Here is a 19,572-nt window from a genome sequence, read left to right as displayed (position 1 = left end):
TTCATATACCTGGAGATCTACCTAGGTAAAACCCATGGTTTCTTTGCACTTTCTGTTGTTGGCTGTGAGCAAGCAGCAGGTGGCCTTGTAGCTCAGTGGCAGAGCACTGGTCTCGTAAACCAGGGGTCATGAGTTCAAACCTCATCAGGGCCTCGGGCGGGCGGATTATTTTCAAAAAGCACGGGGAAGAGAAGCCAGAGTTGCACCATCTACAGAGAACCTTTTATGAAGGGATGCATCCTCATAATTGAAGTCTTCCACAGAAGGAGTGAAATAGAGTTCGAGAGGAAGGCCTAATGTTTTCAGGCAAAGACTGACAAAAACCTTGCAATGTCGCATGTAGCTGCTTTGGTGAAAAGACTGTTCAAGTTCACAATGCAACGGAGGGGTGTTCCCCATCTCCATACAATCATCTCTTTGATAATGTAAACGTGCCAGTCGTGTTGAAAGACAAAGACAGACACAACCGCACATACCAGTTGAAGAAAGACAGCCAGCAAACACATTTGTATAGAGGTAAGCAAGCCTCAATTAGAGATGTGAGTCCCTCCATTTCTGCGGGAGTCCACAAGTTTAATAAAAAATGAACACATATCTTTCATGTTCTAATGATTACCAATCTTTCTGATTAGCTCTGCATAGCTCCAATGGCTATGTGTGTGTGTGTGTGTATGTGCCCGTGTGTGTAGGGGAAGGGGTCGGTAGATGTGTTCACGCAGAGCAAGTTGCATACATCGCCAACAGCCATTCTCTCCTGCTCCTGTGCATCCAGTTCGGAAGCGAACCCACCCAATTGTTCTATATGTCTGCTACCCTGACCGCATTCACACATCATTGGCTATTAGTATGCAGCTTGTGGGCGCTGTCAATGGGATATAAGCACCATTCCCCATGTCTGCAATAGCTAGACCAGATTCTGAGGTATGATGAGCAGGGGTCCAGGCACTTCCACTTCCCCTGACAAACGCCGGGCTTAGCCCTGCCGGGCCTAGCCCTGAGGGGCCTAACTGGGCATGGCCCTGTGTAAGGTAGGGTGAGCAGGGGACCACTTGCAACTAACCTTCGGCACCCTTCAGGCATGGAGAGGTCTGTGCAAATGCCCAGCCCTTTAGCAATCTCGATCTGCAAAACCTTCAACTCCTAATTCTCATGGCTCCCAGAAGCCCTAGCCCATATGCAAATGAGGCGAGTTCCTATCAGCATCCTTGTTCTGCTTGATTTTATCAAAGTGACTGCCTGATTAGTGAAAGGGTATTTATTCTCAGAGGTTTGCTTCAAAGGCGATAATGCAGTAAATAGACAACATTATTCTTTGTAAGTTGATATTGTCTCCTGGATCCTACTCCAGTAACCCTTTTTCTACCTTTACAAATGTCTTCCGTAAGTGGTGCTCAGCAGAAAATGGAGTATAATAACAGTTGACATTTTTTATTTTCTGTTCTATTTTCAAAAACCCTCCGTAGCTGTATTTAAAGCGCAAACACCCCATAAATAACTTGCAATGAGTATTCCATGTCTAAAAGGCAGAGGAGCTGTCATACAACATTAACTGACAATCAAGGAAACCTTGAGGTGAACCAAAAAATGTCCAGAACATTTATTGGTTCAATAATTCAGTTTTGAGGTGAATTAGTAAAAAGTTCCAAAGTTGCTCCAGGTGAGGCTTGAACTCACAACCTCGGCATTGCTCACTGCATGTACTGCTGTATAAGTACAGTGCGCTAACCGATTGCGCCACTGGAGCTGCTGTGTTTTGGTTTTCGACATGAAACTACACCCACAAACACACACACAAGTGTACAAAAGCACCCACAAGCTCTGGCATTGTCTTTTTAGCTGACACCAAATTATGGGTGCCTTGTAGTGCCCATATTGTGCCACTGGAGCTTACCTTTTAGCCTGATATACACTTTGCCACTGATGTTCAGCCAATGGTGCAGTCAAATGTCCCTTCTACATTTTTGTCATGCTGCAGGCAGTGCCACTGGAGCCAGCATGATGCTCTTCCTCATATTCAACACGTGTCAATTGAAACACCTCCCAATGTCATCTTGGCGATGCCTATAAACACCCCAGGACTTTGATGAATTTTTCTCAACAGCAAGTGAGGCAGTTTTCCTGCAAACGGCTGGATGTACCTCAACAAGGAACGCATTGTGGTTCTATTTTGAAGATGTTTGTGTTATTACCTGTAAAGACTTGAATGCCTAACATAATCCCTGTAGACGAGGTGGCCGAGTGGTTAAGGGGATGGACTGCTAATCTGCTGTACACGCGTGTTGTGTGCTCGTTGTGTTGCTGTTATGCATCATAACCTGAGGGGCTCTGTAGCTCAGTGGCAGAGCACTGGTCTTGTAAACCAGGGGTCGTGAGTTCGATCCTCATCAGGGCCTCCAAATGGTAATTTTCTTGAACATTGTTGAATAGGAACTGATATTGCACATTGTACCTGTGCAACCTTTTACCAATGGATTCGGGCCTATAACAAAGCCACAAGCGCAAGGTGTCTGAATAGTCTGTGGGGAAGGTCGGCTTTCTGGACCTAATTTCTTCAAGAAAAAGACCTTGATAATCTTGTGATGACAGATGCAGATGATCACGGTGAAGCCCTTACTCTATTGAACAGTACAGCGGTTCTGGGTTGCACGCCTTTCTCTATTTTCAGGGACGTTGATGTGGCAAAATTTAATTGGAAAAGGGTTATTGCCATCACTCACTATTTAAATTCAATGACATCACAGGAAGCAGCAGCATCTGAACTTTGATCTTGGCTGGAAACGTTGAATTATGCCAAACACTGGGAAACTGGAGCTTGCGTTATGCTGGTTTTACTACTAATGGTGTGCCATACGGAAGCTCAAGCACCTTCCTCTGGATTAGTGTTGTGAACCCTCCAGGAGCTCTTGTTATATTTTTCTGAACTTCAACTTGATGTGTTTATCTATCAATGGCCGGGTAAGGAAGAACGAGTCAACGATCTTGTTTCTACTATGACAAACATGATCTATTTTTCACTGACTTTGCACCACCATTGTTTTATCTCTTCTTTAAGCATGGGACTCGAGCACCGTTCCCAAACAGACGAGGTGGCCGAGTGGTTAAGGCGATGGACTGCTAATCCATTGTGCTCTGCACGCGTGCCACCTTCGTCGTATTTTTTCTTTATAGTCTGCATTTAAACATAGACCAAAGTCTTTCAACCTCCCTGTGAAAGACAGGAATGAGTACAGATATGGAAATAGAGATGTAAAAATAAGTTCATTGGTGCAGGCGGAGAATGAAATTAGTCAAAGACTTTCCTCGTAGGTTTCCATTCTTTACTATTATAGGAGCCAAAATCAGCGCAGTTAGTAAATTCCCAAGCTTACATCCCAAATTCTTTTTTCTTTTAGTTGTCTGCCTTTTACATGTTCCTTTTGCCATCATTCTGACCTGCTATCTAAACTCATGAACCTGTTCAGCATCCTACTCAATACATACATACCCGTAAAAGTACATACTCAAACGCATACCGACAATGTATCACCAACATAAGCACACACGCTTTCGCAAATCAGATGTATGATGACGTACTGAACACATGCAGAGATATACAGCCATTTTTACACAACCAGAAATTCATATACCTGGAGATCTACCTAGGTAAAACCCATGGTTTCTTTGCACTTTCTGTTGTTGGCTGTGAGCAAGCAGCAGGTGGCCTTGTAGCTCAGTGGCAGAGCACTGGTCTCGTAAACCAGAGGTCATGAGTTCAAACCACATCAGGGCCTCGGGCGGATTATTTTCAAAAAGCACGGGGAAGAGAAGCCAGAGTTGCACCATCTACAGAGAACCTTTTATGACGGGATGCATCCTCATAATTGAAGTCTTCCACAGAAGGAGTGAAATAGAGTTCGAGAGGAAGGCCTAATGTTTTCAGGCAAAGACTGACAAAAACCTTGCAATGTCGCATGTAGCTGCTTTGGTGAAAAGACTGTTCAAGTTCACAATGCAACGGAGGGGTGTTCCCCATCTCCATACAATCATCTCTTTGATAATGTAAACGTGCCAGGCGTGTTGAAAGACAAAGACAGACACAACCGCACATACCAGTTGAAGAAAGACAGCCAGCAAACACATTTGCATAGAGGTAAGCAAGCCTCAATTAGAGATGTGAGTCCCTCCGTTTCTGCGGGAGTCCACAAGTTTAATAAAAAATGAACACATATCTTTCATGTTCTAATGATTACCAATCTTTCTGATTAGCTCTGCATAGCTCCAATGGCTATGTGTGTGTGTGTGTATGTGCCCGTGTGTGTAGGGGAAGGGGTCGGTAGATGTGTTCACGCAGAGCAAGTTGCATACATCGCCAACAGCCATTCTCTCCTGCTCCTGTGCATCCAGTTCGGAAGCGAACCCACCCAATTGTTCTATATGTCTGCTACCCTGACCGCATTCACACATCATTGGCTATTAGTATGCAGCTTGTGGGCGCTGTCAATGGGATATAAGCACCATTCCCCATGTCTGCAATAGCTAGACCAGATTCTGAGGTATGATGAGCAGGGGTCCAGGCACTTCGCCTGACGAACGCCGTGCTTAGCCCTGCCGTACCTAGCCCTGAGGGGCCTAACTGGGCATGGCCCTGTGTAAGGTAGGGTGAGCAGGGGACCACTTGCAACTAACCTTCGGCACCAATCAGGCATGGAGAGGTCTGTGCAAATGCCCAGCCCTTTAGCAATCTCGATCTGCAAAACCTTCAACTCCTAATTCTCATGGCTCCCAGAAGCCCTAGCCCATATGCAAATGAGGCGAGTTCCTATCAGCATCCTTGTTCTGCTTGATTTTATCAAAGTGACTGCCTGATTAGTGAAAGGGTATTTATTCTCAGAGGTTTGCTTCAAAGGCGATAATGCAGTAAATAGACAACATTATTCTTTGTAAGTTGATATTGTATCCTGGATCCTACTCCAGTAACCCTTTTTCTACCTTTACAAATGTCTTCCGTAAGTGGTGCTCAGCAGAAAATGGAGTATAATAACAGTTGACATTTTTTATTTTCTGTTCTATTTTCAAAAACCCTCCATAGCTGTATTTAAAGCGCAAACACCCCATAAATAACTTGCAATGAGTATTCCATGTCTAAAAGGCAGAGGAGCTGTCATACAACATTAACTGACAATCAAGGAAACCTTGAGGTGAACCAAAAAATGTCCAGAACATTTATTGGTTCAATAATTCAGTTTTGAGGTGAATTAGTAAGAAGTTCCAAAGTTGCTCCAGGTGAGGCTTGAAATCACAACCTCTGCATTGCTCACTGCATGTACTGCTGTATAAGTACCGCGCGCTAACCGATTGCGCCACTGGAGCTGCTGTGTTTTGGTTTTCGACATGAAACTACACCCACAAACACACACACAAGTGTACAACGGAGGGGTGTTCCCCATCTCCATACAATCATCTCTTTGATAATGTAAACGTGCCAGGCGTGTTGAAAGACAAAGACAGACACAACCGCACATACCAGTTGAAGAAAGACAGCCAGCAAACACATTTGTATAGAGGTAAGCAAGCCTCAATTAGAGATGTGAGTCCCTCCGTTTCTGCGGGAGTCCACAAGTTTAATAAAAAATGAACACATATCATTCATGTTCTAATGATTGCCAATCTTTCTGATTAGCTCTGCATAGCTCCAATGGCTATGTGTGTGTGTGTGTGTATGTGCCCGTGTGTGTAGGGGAAGGGGTCGGTAGATGTGTTCACGCAGAGCAAGTTGCATACATCGCCAACAGCCATTCTCTCCTGCTCCTGTGCATCCAGTTCGGAAGCGAACCCACCCAATTGTTCTATATGTCTGCTACCCTGACCGCATTCACACATCATTGGCTATTAGTATGCAGCTTGTGGGCGCTGTCAATGGGATATAAGCACCATTCCCCATGTCTGCAATAGCTAGACCAGATTCTGAGGTATGATGAGCAGGGGTCCAGGCACTTCCACTTCGCCTGACAAACGCCGGGCTTAGCCCTGCCGGGCCTAGCCCTGAGGGGCCTAACTGGGCATGGCCCTGTGTAAGGTAGGGTGAGCAGGGGACCACTTGCAACTAACCTTCGGCACCAATCAGGCATGGAGAGGTCTGTGCAAATGCCCAGCCCTTTAGCAATCTCGATCTGCAAAACCTTCAACTCCTAATTCTCATGGCTCCCAGAACTCCTAGCCCATATGCAAATGAGGCGAGTTCCTATCAGCATCCTTGTTCTGCTTGATTTTATCAAAGTGACTGCCTGATTAGTGAAAGGGTATTTATTCTCAGAGGTTTGCTTCAAAGGCGATAATGCAGTAAATAGACAACATTATTCTTTGTAAGTTGATATTGTCTCCTGGATCCTACTCCAGTAACCCTTTTTCTACCTTTACAAATGTCTTCCGTAAGTGGTGCTCAGCAGAAAATGGAGTATAATAACAGTTGACATTTTTTATTTTCTGTTCTATTTTCAAAAACCCACCGTAGCTGTATTTAAAGCGCAAACACCCCATAAATAACTTGCAATGAGTATTCCATGTCTAAAAGGCAGAGGAGCTGTCATACAACATTAACTGACAATCAAGGAAACCTTGAGGTGAACCAAAAAATGTCCAGAACATTTATTGGTTCAATAATTCAGTTTTGAGGTGAATTAGTAAAAAGTTCCAAAGTTGCTCCAGGTGAGGCTTGAACTCACAACCTCGGCATTGCTCACTGCATGTACTGCTGTATAAGTACCGCGCGCTAACCGATTGCGCCACTGGAGCTGCTGTGTTTTGGTTTTCGACATGAAACTACACCCACAAACACACACACAAGTGTACAAAAGCACCCACAAGCTCTGGCATTGTCTTTTTAGCTGACACCAAATTATGGGTGCCTTGTAGTGCCCATATTGTGCCACTGGAGCTTACCTTTTAGCCTGATATACACTTTGCCACTGATGTTCAGCCAATGGTGCAGTCAAATGTCCCTTCTACATTTTTGTCATGCTGCAGGCAGTGCCACTGGAGCCAGCATGATGCTCTTCCTCATATTCAACACGTGTCAATTGAAACACCTCCCAATGTCATCTTGGCGATGCCTATAAACACCCCAGGACTTTGATGAATTTTTCTCAACAGCAAGTGAGGCAGTTTTCCTGCAAACGGCTGGATGTACCTCAACAAGGAACGCATTGTGGTTCTATTTTGAAGATGTTTGTGTTATTACCTGTAAAGACTTGAATGCCTAACATAATCCCTGTAGACGAGGTGGCCGAGTGGTTAAGGGGATGGACTGCTAATCTGCTGTACACGCGTGTTGTGTGCTCGTTGTGTTGCTGTTATGCATCATAACCTGAGGGGCTCTGTAGCTCAGTGGCAGAGCACTGGTCTTGTAAACCAGGGGTCGTGAGTTCGATCCTCATCAGGGCCTCCAAATGGTAATTTTCTTGAACATTGTTGAATAGGAACTGATATTGCACATTGTACCTGTGCAACCTTTTACCAATGGATTCGGGCCTATAACAAAGCCACAAGCGCAAGGTGTCTGAATAGTCTGTGGGGAAGGTCGGCTTTCTGGACCTAATTTCTTCAAGAAAAAGACCTTGATAATCTTGTGATGACAGATGCAGATGATCACGGTGAAGCCCTTACTCTATTGAACAGTACAGCGGTTCTGGGTTGCACGCCTTTCTCTATTTTCAGGGACGTTGATGTGGCAAAATTTAATTGTAAAAGGGTTATTGCCATCACTCACTATTTAAATTCAATGACATCACAGGAAGCAGCAGCATCTGAACTTTGATCTTGGCTGGAAACGTTGAATGATGCCAAACACTGGGAAACTGGAGCTTGCGTTATGCTGGTTTTACTACTAATGGTGTGCCATACGGAAGCTCAAGCACCTTCCTCTGGATTAGTGTTGTGAACCCTCCAGGAGCTCTTGTTATATTTTTCTGAACTTCAACTTGATGTGTTTATCTATCAATGGCCGGGTAAGGAAGAACGAGTCAACGATCTTGTTTCTACTATGACAAACATGATCTATTTTTCACTGACTTTGCACCACCATTGTTTTATCTCTTCTTTAAGCATGGGACTCGAGCACCGTTCCCAAACAGACGAGGTGGCCGAGTGGTTAAGGCGATGGACTGCTAATCCATTGTGCTCTGCACGCGTGCCACCTTCGTCGTATTTTTTCTTTATAGTCTGCATTTAAACATAGACCAAAGTCTTTCAACCTCCCTGTGAAAGACAGGAATGAGTACAGATATGGAAATAGAGATGTAAAAATAAGTTCATTGGTGCAGGCGGAGAATGAAATTAGTCAAAGACTTTCCTCGTAGGTTTCCATTCTTTACTATTATAGGAGCCAAAATCAGCGCAGTTAGTAAATTCCCAAGCTTACATCCCAAATTCTTTTTTCTTTTAGTTGTCTGCCTTTTACATGTTCCTTTTGCCATCATTCTGACCTGCTATCTAAACTCATGAACCTGTTCAGCATCCTACTCAATACATACATACCCGTAAAAGTAAATACTCAAACGCATACCGACAATGTATCACCAACATAAGCACACACGCTTTCGCAAATCAGATGTATGATGACGTACTGAACACATGCAGAGATATACAGCCATTTTTACACAACCAGAAATTCATATACCTGGAGATCTACCTAGGTAAAACCCATGGTTTCTTTGCACTTTCTGTTGTTGGCTGTGAGCAAGCAGCAGGTGGCCTTGTAGCTCAGTGGCAGAGCACTGGTCTCGTAAACCAGAGGTCATGAGTTCAAACCACATCAGGGCCTCGGGCGGATTATTTTCAAAAAGCACGGGGAAGAGAAGCCAGAGTTGCACCATCTACAGAGAACCTTTTATGACGGGATGCATCCTCATAATTGAAGTCTTCCACAGAAGGAGTGAAATAGAGTTCGAGAGGAAGGCCTAATGTTTTCAGGCAAAGACTGACAAAAACCTTGCAATGTCGCATGTAGCTGCTTTGGTGAAAAGACTGTTCAAGTTCACAATGCAACGGAGGGGTGTTCCCCATCTCCATACAATCATCTCTTTGATAATGTAAACGTGCCAGGCGTGTTGAAAGACAAAGACAGACACAACCGCACATACCAGTTGAAGAAAGACAGCCAGCAAACACATTTGCATAGAGGTAAGCAAGCCTCAATTAGAGATGTGAGTCCCTCCGTTTCTGCGGGAGTCCACAAGTTTAATAAAAAATGAACACATATCTTTCATGTTCTAATGATTACCAATCTTTCTGATTAGCTCTGCATAGCTCCAATGGCTATGTGTGTGTGTGTGTATGTGCCCGTGTGTGTAGGGGAAGGGGTCGGTAGATGTGTTCACGCAGAGCAAGTTGCATACATCGCCAACAGCCATTCTCTCCTGCTCCTGTGCATCCAGTTCGGAAGCGAACCCACCCAATTGTTCTATATGTCTGCTACCCTGACCGCATTCACACATCATTGGCTATTAGTATGCAGCTTGTGGGCGCTGTCAATGGGATATAAGCACCATTCCCCATGTCTGCAATAGCTAGACCAGATTCTGAGGTATGATGAGCAGGGGTCCAGGCACTTCGCCTGACGAACGCCGTGCTTAGCCCTGCCGTACCTAGCCCTGAGGGGCCTAACTGGGCATGGCCCTGTGTAAGGTAGGGTGAGCAGGGGACCACTTGCAACTAACCTTCGGCACCAATCAGGCATGGAGAGGTCTGTGCAAATGCCCAGCCCTTTAGCAATCTCGATCTGCAAAACCTTCAACTCCTAATTCTCATGGCTCCCAGAAGCCCTAGCCCATATGCAAATGAGGCGAGTTCCTATCAGCATCCTTGTTCTGCTTGATTTTATCAAAGTGACTGCCTGATTAGTGAAAGGGTATTTATTCTCAGAGGTTTGCTTCAAAGGCGATAATGCAGTAAATAGACAACATTATTCTTTGTAAGTTGATATTGTATCCTGGATCCTACTCCAGTAACCCTTTTTCTACCTTTACAAATGTCTTCCGTAAGTGGTGCTCAGCAGAAAATGGAGTATAATAACAGTTGACATTTTTTATTTTCTGTTCTATTTTCAAAAACCCTCCATAGCTGTATTTAAAGCGCAAACACCCCATAAATAACTTGCAATGAGTATTCCATGTCTAAAAGGCAGAGGAGCTGTCATACAACATTAACTGACAATCAAGGAAACCTTGAGGTGAACCAAAAAATGTCCAGAACATTTATTGGTTCAATAATTCAGTTTTGAGGTGAATTAGTAAGAAGTTCCAAAGTTGCTCCAGGTGAGGCTTGAAATCACAACCTCTGCATTGCTCACTGCATGTACTGCTGTATAAGTACCGCGCGCTAACCGATTGCGCCACTGGAGCTGCTGTGTTTTGGTTTTCGACATGAAACTACACCCACAAACACACACACAAGTGTACAACGGAGGGGTGTTCCCCATCTCCATACAATCATCTCTTTGATAATGTAAACGTGCCAGGCGTGTTGAAAGACAAAGACAGACACAACCGCACATACCAGTTGAAGAAAGACAGCCAGCAAACACATTTGTATAGAGGTAAGCAAGCCTCAATTAGAGATGTGAGTCCCTCCGTTTCTGCGGGAGTCCACAAGTTTAATAAAAAATGAACACATATCATTCATGTTCTAATGATTGCCAATCTTTCTGATTAGCTCTGCATAGCTCCAATGGCTATGTGTGTGTGTGTGTGTATGTGCCCGTGTGTGTAGGGGAAGGGGTCGGTAGATGTGTTCACGCAGAGCAAGTTGCATACATCGCCAACAGCCATTCTCTCCTGCTCCTGTGCATCCAGTTCGGAAGCGAACCCACCCAATTGTTCTATATGTCTGCTACCCTGACCGCATTCACACATCATTGGCTATTAGTATGCAGCTTGTGGGCGCTGTCAATGGGATATAAGCACCATTCCCCATGTCTGCAATAGCTAGACCAGATTCTGAGGTATGATGAGCAGGGGTCCAGGCACTTCCACTTCGCCTGACAAACGCCGGGCTTAGCCCTGCCGGGCCTAGCCCTGAGGGGCCTAACTGGGCATGGCCCTGTGTAAGGTAGGGTGAGCAGGGGACCACTTGCAACTAACCTTCGGCACCAATCAGGCATGGAGAGGTCTGTGCAAATGCCCAGCCCTTTAGCAATCTCGATCTGCAAAACCTTCAACTCCTAATTCTCATGGCTCCCAGAACTCCTAGCCCATATGCAAATGAGGCGAGTTCCTATCAGCATCCTTGTTCTGCTTGATTTTATCAAAGTGACTGCCTGATTAGTGAAAGGGTATTTATTCTCAGAGGTTTGCTTCAAAGGCGATAATGCAGTAAATAGACAACATTATTCTTTGTAAGTTGATATTGTCTCCTGGATCCTACTCCAGTAACCCTTTTTCTACCTTTACAAATGTCTTCCGTAAGTGGTGCTCAGCAGAAAATGGAGTATAATAACAGTTGACATTTTTTATTTTCTGTTCTATTTTCAAAAACCCACCGTAGCTGTATTTAAAGCGCAAACACCCCATAAATAACTTGCAATGAGTATTCCATGTCTAAAAGGCAGAGGAGCTGTCATACAACATTAACTGACAATCAAGGAAACCTTGAGGTGAACCAAAAAATGTCCAGAACATTTATTGGTTCAATAATTCAGTTTTGAGGTGAATTAGTAAAAAGTTCCAAAGTTGCTCCAGGTGAGGCTTGAACTCACAACCTCGGCATTGCTCACTGCATGTACTGCTGTATAAGTACCGCGCGCTAACCGATTGCGCCACTGGAGCTGCTGTGTTTTGGTTTTCGACATGAAACTACACCCACAAACACACACACAAGTGTACAAAAGCACCCACAAGCTCTGGCATTGTCTTTTTAGCTGACACCAAATTATGGGTGCCTTGTAGTGCCCATATTGTGCCACTGGAGCTTACCTTTTAGCCTGATATACACTTTGCCACTGATGTTCAGCCAATGGTGCAGTCAAATGTCCCTTCTACATTTTTGTCATGCTGCAGGCAGTGCCACTGGAGCCAGCATGATGCTCTTCCTCATATTCAACACGTGTCAATTGAAACACCTCCCAATGTCATCTTGGCGATGCCTATAAACACCCCAGGACTTTGATGAATTTTTCTCAACAGCAAGTGAGGCAGTTTTCCTGCAAACGGCTGGATGTACCTCAACAAGGAACGCATTGTGGTTCTATTTTGAAGATGTTTGTGTTATTACCTGTAAAGACTTGAATGCCTAACATGGTCCCTGTAGACGAGGTGGCCGAGTGGTTAAGGCGATGGACTGCTAATCTGCTGTACACGCGTGGGTTCGAATCCCACCTTCGTCGATTTTAACTTTTGAAATCTTTTTTAAACATCTGCATTGCTCTAAGCACCATTGCCATTGGCTTTCAAAGAACATACAGACAAAAGTGAAAATATGCATGTTAGTTGATTAAGAAGGACACAAACAAGGTTGTTGTGTTACTGGTAGGAATGCAATCTGCTGTGCTTGACTACCCTTTGAGCCAGAATCCGGATAGAAATTTAAAAAAGCAAAGGTAATATCCATATTGTCTCTCTGCTGCCATGTACATGTTTTTTTCAACTTTCACGCATCACATCTCCTCATTAGTCACCCTAAAATTGCGCGGAATACGCACAAATTAGCTGCTCCTCAAAAAATCGGCCAGAAAAAAACAGGTCAAATCACAATCATATACATACATTCTCACACACCCTTCAAATATGTCTACCCAGTAAACATCATGTTGTGTGCTCGTTGTGTTGCTGTTATGCGTCATAACCTGAGGGGCTCTGTAGCTCAGTGGCAGAGCACTGGTCTTGTAAACCAGGGGTCGTGAGTTCGATCCTCATCAGGGCCTCCAAATGGTAATTTTCTTGAACATTGTTGAATAGGAACTGATATTGCACATTGTACCTGTGCAACCTTTTACCAATGGATTCGGGCCTATAACAAAGCCACAAGCGCAAGGTGTCTGAATAGTCTGTGGGGAAGGTCGGCTTTCTGGACCTAATTTCTTCAAGAAAAAGACCTTGATAATCTTGTGATGACAGATGCAGATGATCACGGTGAAGCCCTTACTCTATTGAACTTTACAGCGGTTCTGGGTTGCACGCCTTTCTCTATTTTCAGGGACGTTGATGTGGCAAAATTTAATTGGAAAAGGGTTATTGCCATCACTCACTATTTAAATTCAATGACATCACAGGAAGCAGCAGCATCTGAACTTTGATCTTGGCTGGAAACGTTGAATGATGCCAAACACTGGGAAACTGGAGCTTGCGTTATGCTGGTTTTACTACTAATGGTGTGCCATAGGGAAGCTCAAGCACCTTCCTCTGGATTAGTGTTGTGAACCCTCCAGGAGCTCTTGTTATATTTTTCTGAACTTCAACTTGATGTGTTTATCTATCAATGGCCGGGTAAGGAAGAACGAGTCAACGATCTTGTTTCTACTATGACAAACATGATCTATTTTTCACTGACTTTGCACCACCATTGTTTTATCTCTTCTTTAAGCATGGGACTCGAGCACCGTTCCCAAACAGACGAGGTGGCCGAGTGGTTAAGGCGATGGACTGCTAATCCATTGTGCTCTGCACGCGTGGGTTTGATTCCCGCCTTCGTCGTATTTTTTCTTTATAGTCTGCATTTAAACATAGACCAAAGTCTTTCAACCTCCCTGTGAAAGACAGGAATGAGTACAGATATGGAAATAGAGATGTAAAAATAAGTTCATTGGTGCAGGCGGAGTATGAAATTAGTCAAAGACTTTCCTCGTAGTTTTCCATTCTTTACTATTATAGGAGCCAAAATCAGCGCAGTTAGTAAATTCCCAAGCTTACATCCCAAATTCTTTTTTCTTTTAATTGTCTGCCTTTTACATGTTCCTTTTGCCATCATTCTGACCTGCTATCTAAACTCATGAACCTGTTCAGCATCCTACTCAATACATACATACCCGTAAAAGTACATACTCAAACGCATACCGACAATGTATCACCAACATAAGCACACACGCTTTCGCAAATCAGATGTATGATGACGTACTGAACACATGCAGAGATATACAGCCATTTTTACACAACCAGAAATTCATATACCTGGAGATCTACCTAGGTAAAACCCATGGTTTCTTTGCACTTTCTGTTGTTGGCTGTGAGCAAGCAGCAGGTGGCCTTGTAGCTCAGTGGCAGAGCGCTGGTCTCGTAAACCAGGGGTCATGAGTTCAAACCTCATCAGGGCCTCGGGCGGATTGTTTTCAAAAAGCACGGGGAAGAGAAGCCAGAGTTGCACCATCTACAGAGAACCTTTTATGACGGGATGCATCCTCATAATTGAAGTCTTCCACAGAAGGAGTGAAATAGAGTTCGAGAGGAAGGCCTAATGTGTTCAGGCAAAGACTGACAAAAACCTTGCAATGTCGCATGTAGCTGCTTTGGTGAAAAGACTGTTCAAGTTCACAATGCAACGGAGGGGTGTTCCCCATCTCCATACAATCATCTCTTTGATAATGTAAACGTGCCAGGCGTGTTGAAAGACAAAGACAGACACAACCGCACATACCAGTTGAAGAAAGACAGCCAGCAAACACATTTGTATAGAGGTAAGCAAGCCTCAATTAGAGATGTGAGTCCCTCCGTTTCTGCGGGAGTCCACAAGTTTAATAAAAAATGAACACATATCTTTCATGTTCTAATGATTACCAATCTTTCTGATTAGCTCTGCATAGCTCCAATGGCCATGTGTGTGTGTGTGTGTATGTGCCCGTGTGTGTAGGGGAAGGGGTCGGTAGATGTGTTCACGCAGAGCAAGTTGCATACATCGCCAACAGCCATTCTCTCCTGCTCCTGTGCATCCAGTTCGGAAGCGAACCCACCCAATTGTTCTATATGTCTGCTACCCTGACCGCATTCACACATCATTGGCTATTAGTATGCAGCTTGTGGGCGCTGTCAATGGGATATAAGCACCATTCCCCATGTCTGCAATAGCTAGACCAGATTCTGAGGTATGATGAGCAGGGGTCCAGGCACTTCGCCTGACGAACGCCGGGCTTAGCCCTGCCGGGCCTAGCCCTGAGGGGCCTAACTGGGCATGGCCCTGTGTAAGGTAGGGTGAGCAGGGGACCACTTGCAACTAACCTTCGGCACCAATCAGGCATGGAGAGGTCTGTGCAAATGCCCAGCCCTTTAGCAATCTCGATCTGCAAAACCTTCAACTCCTAATTCTCATGGCTCCCAGAAGCCCTAGCCCATATGCAAATGAGGCGAGTTCCTATCAGCATCCTTGTTCTGCTTGATTTTATCAAAGTGACTGCCTGATTAGTGAAAGGGTATTTATTCTCAGAGGTTTGCTTCAAAGGCGATAATGCAGTAAATAGACAACATTATTCTTTGTAAGTTGATATTGTCTCCTGGATCCTACTCCAGTAACCCTTTTTCTACCTTTACAAATGTCTTCCGTAAGTGGTGCTCAGCAGAAAATGGAGTATATTAACAGTTGACATTTTTAATTTTCTGTTCTATTTTCAAAAACCCTCCGTAGCTGTATTTAAAGCGCAAACACCCCATAAATAACTTGCAATGAGTATTCCATGTCTAAAAGGCAGAGGAGCTGTCATACAACATTAACTGACAATCAAGGAAACCTTGAGGTGAACCAAAAAATGTCCAGAACATTTATTGGTTCAATAATTCAGTTTTGAGGTGAATTAGTAAAAAGTTCCAAAGTTGCTCCAGGTGAGGCTTGAACTCACAACCTCGGCATTGCTCACTGCATGTACTGCTGTATAAGTACCGCGCGCTAACCGATTGCGCCACTGGAGCTGCTGTGTTTTGGTTTTCGACATGAAACTACACCCACAAACACACACACACAAGTGTACAAAAGCACCCACAAGCTCTGGCATTGTCTTTTTAGCTGACACCAAATTATGGGTGCCTTGTAGTGCCCATATTGTGCCACTGGAGCTTACCTTTTAGCCTGATATACACTTTGCCACTGATGTTCAGCCAATGGTGCAGTCAAATGTCCCTTCTACATTTTTGTCATGCTGCAGGCAGTGCCACTGGAGCCAGCATGATGCTCTTCCTCATATTCAACACGTGTCAATTGAAACACCTCCCAATGTCATCTTGGCGATGCCTATAAACACCCCAGGACTTTGATGAATTTTTCTCAACAGCAAGTGAGGCAGTTTTCCTGCAAACGGCTGGACGTACCTCAACAAGGAACGCATTGTGGTTCTATTTTGAAGATGTTTGTGTTATTACCTGTAAAGACTTGAATGCCTAACATAATCCCTGTAGACGAGGTGGCCGAGTGGTTAAGGCATGGACTGCTAATCTGCTGTACACGCGTGGTTTCGAATCCCACCTTCGTCGATTTTAACTTTTGAAATCTTTTTTAAACATCTGCATTGCTCTAAGCACCATTGCCATTGGCTTTCAAAGAACATACAGACAAAAGTGAAAATATGCATGTTAGTTGATTAAGAAGGACACAAACAAGGTTGTCGTGTTACTGGTAGGAATGCAATCTGCTGTGCTTGACTACCCTTTGAGCCAGAATCCGGATAGAAATTTAAAAAAGCAAAGGTAATATCCATATTGTCTCTCTGCTGCCATGTACATGTTTTTTTCAACTTTCACGCATCACATCTCCTCATTAGTCACCCTAAAATTGCGCGGAATACGCACAAATTAGCTGCTCCTCAAAAAATCGGCCAGAAAAAAACAGGTCAAATCACAATCATATACATACATTCTCACACACCCTTCAAATATGTCTACCCAGTAAACATCATGTTGTGTGCTCGTTGTGTTGCTGTTATGCGTCATAACCTGAGGGGCTCTGTAGCTCAGTGGCAGAGCACTGGTCTTGTAAACCAGGGGTCGTGAGTTCGATCCTCATCAGGGCCTCCAAATGGTAATTTTCTTGAACATTGTTGAATAGGAACTGATATTGCACATTGTACCTGTGCAACCTTTTACCAATGGATTCGGGCCTATAACAAAGCCACAAGCGCAAGGTGTCTGAATAGTCTGTGGGGAAGGTCGGCTTTCTGGACCTAATTTCTTCAAGAAAAAGACCTTGATAATCTTGTGATGACAGATGCAGATGATCACGGTGAAGCCCTTACTCTATTGAACTTTACAGCGGTTCTGGGTTGCACGCCTTTCTCTATTTTCAGGGACGTTGATGTGGCAAAATTTAATTGGAAAAGGGTTATTGCCATCACTCACTATTTAAATTCAATGACATCACAGGAAGCAGCAGCATCTGAACTTTGATCTTGGCTGGAAACGTTGAATGATGCCAAACACTGGGAAACTGGAGCTTGCGTTATGCTGGTTTTACTACTAATGGTGTGCCATAGGGAAGCTCAAGCACCTTCCTCTGGATTAGTGTTGTGAACCCTCCAGGAGCTCTTGTTATATTTTTCTGAACTTCAACTTGATGTGTTTATCTATCAATGGCCGGGTAAGGAAGAACGAGTCAACGATCTTGTTTCTACTATGACAAACATGATCTATTTTTCACTGACTTTGCACCACCATTGTTTTATCTCTTCTTTAAGCATGGGACTCGAGCACCGTTCCCAAACAGACGAGGTGGCCGAGTGGTTAAGGCGATGGACTGCTAATCCATTGTGCTCTGCACGCGTGGGTTTGATTCCCGCCTTCGTCGTATTTTTTCTTTATAGTCTGCATTTAAACATAGACCAAAGTCTTTCAACCTCCCTGTGAAAGACAGGAATGAGTACAGATATGGAAATAGAGATGTAAAAATAAGTTCATTGGTGCAGGCGGAGTATGAAATTAGTCAAAGACTTTCCTCGTAGTTTTCCATTCTTTACTATTATAGGAGCCAAAATCAGCGCAGTTAGTAAATTCCCAAGCTTACATCCCAAATTCTTTTTTCTTTTAATTGTCTGCCTTTTACATGTTCCTTTTGCCATCATTCTGACCTGCTATCTAAACTCATGAACCTGTTCAGCATCCTACTCAATACATACATACCCGTAAAAGTACATACTCAAACGCATACCGACAATGTATCACCAACATAAGCACACACGCTTTCGCAAATCAGATGTATGATGACGTACTGAACACATGCAGAGATATACAGCCATTTTTACACAACCAGAAATTCATATACCTGGAGATCTACCTAGGTAAAACCCATGGTTTCTTTGCACTTTCTGTTGTTGGCTGTGAGCAAGCAGCAGGTGGCCTTGTAGCTCAGTGGCAGAGCGCTGGTCTCGTAAACCAGGGGTCATGAGTTCAAACCTCATCAGGGCCTCGGGCGGATTGTTTTCAAAAAGCACGGGGAAGAGAAGCCAGAGTTGCACCATCTACAGAGAACCTTTTATGACGGGATGCATCCTCATAATTGAAGTCTTCCACAGAAGGAGTGAAATAGAGTTCGAGAGGAAGGCCTAATGTGTTCAGGCAAAGACTGACAAAAACCTTGCAATGTCGCATGTAGCTGCTTTGGTGAAAAGACTGTTCAAGTTCACAATGCAACGGAGGGGTGTTCCCCATCTCCATACAATCATCTCTTTGATAATGTAAACGTGCCAGGCGTGTTGAAAGACAAAGACAGACACAACCGCACATACCAGTTGAAGAAAGACAGCCAGCAAACACATTTGTATAGAGGTAAGCAAGCCTCAATTAGAGATGTGAGTCCCTCCGTTTCTGCGGGAGTCCACAAGTTTAATAAAAAATGAACACATATCTTTCATGTTCTAATGATTACCAATCTTTCTGATTAGCTCTGCATAGCTCCAATGGCCATGTGTGTGTGTGTGTGTATGTGCCCGTGTGTGTAGGGGAAGGGGTCGGTAGATGTGTTCACGCAGAGCAAGTTGCATACATCGCCAACAGCCATTCTCTCCTGCTCCTGTGCATCCAGTTCGGAAGCGAACCCACCCAATTGTTCTATATGTCTGCTACCCTGACCGCATTCACACATCATTGGCTATTAGTATGCAGCTTGTGGGCGCTGTCAATGGGATATAAGCACCATTCCCCATGTCTGCAATAGCTAGACCAGATTCTGAGGTATGATGAGCAGGGGTCCAGGCACTTCGCCTGACGAACGCCGGGCTTAGCCCTGCCGGGCCTAGCCCTGAGGGGCCTAACTGGGCATGGCCCTGTGTAAGGTAGGGTGAGCAGGGGACCACTTGCAACTAACCTTCGGCACCAATCAGGCATGGAGAGGTCTGTGCAAATGCCCAGCCCTTTAGCAATCTCGATCTGCAAAACCTTCAACTCCTAATTCTCATGGCTCCCAGAAGCCCTAGCCCATATGCAAATGAGGCGAGTTCCTATCAGCATCCTTGTTCTGCTTGATTTTATCAAAGTGACTGCCTGATTAGTGAAAGGGTATTTATTCTCAGAGGTTTGCTTCAAAGGCGATAATGCAGTAAATAGACAACATTATTCTTTGTAAGTTGATATTGTCTCCTGGATCCTACTCCAGTAACCCTTTTTCTACCTTTACAAATGTCTTCCGTAAGTGGTGCTC

At 44.3% G+C, this 19,572-nt stretch overlaps 16 non-coding genes across 16 annotated transcripts; 12 read left to right on the top strand and 4 right to left on the bottom strand.

The window, feature by feature from the left end:
- The first annotated feature begins 81 nt into the window (after positions 1 to 81).
- Positions 82 to 153, top strand: TRNAT-CGU (transfer RNA threonine (anticodon CGU)). The gene has a single exon. It is a non-coding gene; the product is annotated as a tRNA-Thr (tRNA).
- A 1,496-nt stretch (positions 154 to 1,649) lies between these two features.
- TRNAI-UAU (transfer RNA isoleucine (anticodon UAU)) lies at positions 1,650 to 1,744 on the bottom strand. Its single transcript has 2 exons — positions 1,707 to 1,744; positions 1,650 to 1,685 (listed from the first exon to the last, which is right to left on the bottom strand). It is a non-coding gene; the product is annotated as a tRNA-Ile (tRNA).
- A 577-nt stretch (positions 1,745 to 2,321) lies between these two features.
- Positions 2,322 to 2,393, top strand: TRNAT-UGU (transfer RNA threonine (anticodon UGU)). The gene has a single exon. It is a non-coding gene; the product is annotated as a tRNA-Thr (tRNA).
- Positions 2,394 to 3,698: 1,305 nt separating this feature from the next.
- Positions 3,699 to 3,770, top strand: TRNAT-CGU (transfer RNA threonine (anticodon CGU)). Its single transcript has one exon. It is a non-coding gene; the product is annotated as a tRNA-Thr (tRNA).
- A 2,906-nt stretch (positions 3,771 to 6,676) lies between these two features.
- On the bottom strand, positions 6,677 to 6,771 carry TRNAI-UAU (transfer RNA isoleucine (anticodon UAU)). Its single transcript has 2 exons — positions 6,734 to 6,771; positions 6,677 to 6,712 (listed from the first exon to the last, which is right to left on the bottom strand). It is a non-coding gene; the product is annotated as a tRNA-Ile (tRNA).
- Positions 6,772 to 7,348: 577 nt separating this feature from the next.
- On the top strand, positions 7,349 to 7,420 carry TRNAT-UGU (transfer RNA threonine (anticodon UGU)). The gene has a single exon. It is a non-coding gene; the product is annotated as a tRNA-Thr (tRNA).
- Positions 7,421 to 8,725: 1,305 nt separating this feature from the next.
- On the top strand, positions 8,726 to 8,797 carry TRNAT-CGU (transfer RNA threonine (anticodon CGU)). The gene has a single exon. It is a non-coding gene; the product is annotated as a tRNA-Thr (tRNA).
- A 2,906-nt stretch (positions 8,798 to 11,703) lies between these two features.
- On the bottom strand, positions 11,704 to 11,798 carry TRNAI-UAU (transfer RNA isoleucine (anticodon UAU)). Its single transcript has 2 exons — positions 11,761 to 11,798; positions 11,704 to 11,739 (listed from the first exon to the last, which is right to left on the bottom strand). It is a non-coding gene; the product is annotated as a tRNA-Ile (tRNA).
- A 480-nt stretch (positions 11,799 to 12,278) lies between these two features.
- On the top strand, positions 12,279 to 12,355 carry TRNAS-GCU (transfer RNA serine (anticodon GCU)). Its single transcript has one exon. It is a non-coding gene; the product is annotated as a tRNA-Ser (tRNA).
- Positions 12,356 to 12,820: 465 nt separating this feature from the next.
- TRNAT-UGU (transfer RNA threonine (anticodon UGU)) lies at positions 12,821 to 12,892 on the top strand. Its single transcript has one exon. It is a non-coding gene; the product is annotated as a tRNA-Thr (tRNA).
- Positions 12,893 to 13,579: 687 nt separating this feature from the next.
- Positions 13,580 to 13,661, top strand: TRNAS-GCU (transfer RNA serine (anticodon GCU)). Its single transcript has one exon. It is a non-coding gene; the product is annotated as a tRNA-Ser (tRNA).
- Positions 13,662 to 14,207: 546 nt separating this feature from the next.
- TRNAT-CGU (transfer RNA threonine (anticodon CGU)) lies at positions 14,208 to 14,279 on the top strand. The gene has a single exon. It is a non-coding gene; the product is annotated as a tRNA-Thr (tRNA).
- Positions 14,280 to 15,765: 1,486 nt separating this feature from the next.
- TRNAI-UAU (transfer RNA isoleucine (anticodon UAU)) lies at positions 15,766 to 15,860 on the bottom strand. The gene is made up of 2 exons: positions 15,823 to 15,860; positions 15,766 to 15,801 (listed from the first exon to the last, which is right to left on the bottom strand). It is a non-coding gene; the product is annotated as a tRNA-Ile (tRNA).
- Positions 15,861 to 16,883: 1,023 nt separating this feature from the next.
- TRNAT-UGU (transfer RNA threonine (anticodon UGU)) lies at positions 16,884 to 16,955 on the top strand. The gene has a single exon. It is a non-coding gene; the product is annotated as a tRNA-Thr (tRNA).
- Positions 16,956 to 17,642: 687 nt separating this feature from the next.
- On the top strand, positions 17,643 to 17,724 carry TRNAS-GCU (transfer RNA serine (anticodon GCU)). Its single transcript has one exon. It is a non-coding gene; the product is annotated as a tRNA-Ser (tRNA).
- A 546-nt stretch (positions 17,725 to 18,270) lies between these two features.
- Positions 18,271 to 18,342, top strand: TRNAT-CGU (transfer RNA threonine (anticodon CGU)). Its single transcript has one exon. It is a non-coding gene; the product is annotated as a tRNA-Thr (tRNA).
- The last annotated feature ends 1,230 nt before the right edge of the window (positions 18,343 to 19,572 follow it).

Source organism: Ambystoma mexicanum, chromosome 13, assembly GCF_040938575.1.
Source record: "Ambystoma mexicanum isolate Mex_15411 chromosome 13, UKY_AmexF1_1, whole genome shotgun sequence".
Lineage (NCBI taxonomy): Eukaryota > Metazoa > Chordata > Amphibia > Caudata > Ambystomatidae > Ambystoma > Ambystoma mexicanum.
Note: the sequence above shows the minus strand (reverse complement) of the source record. Positions and strands in the feature narration are given on the sequence as shown.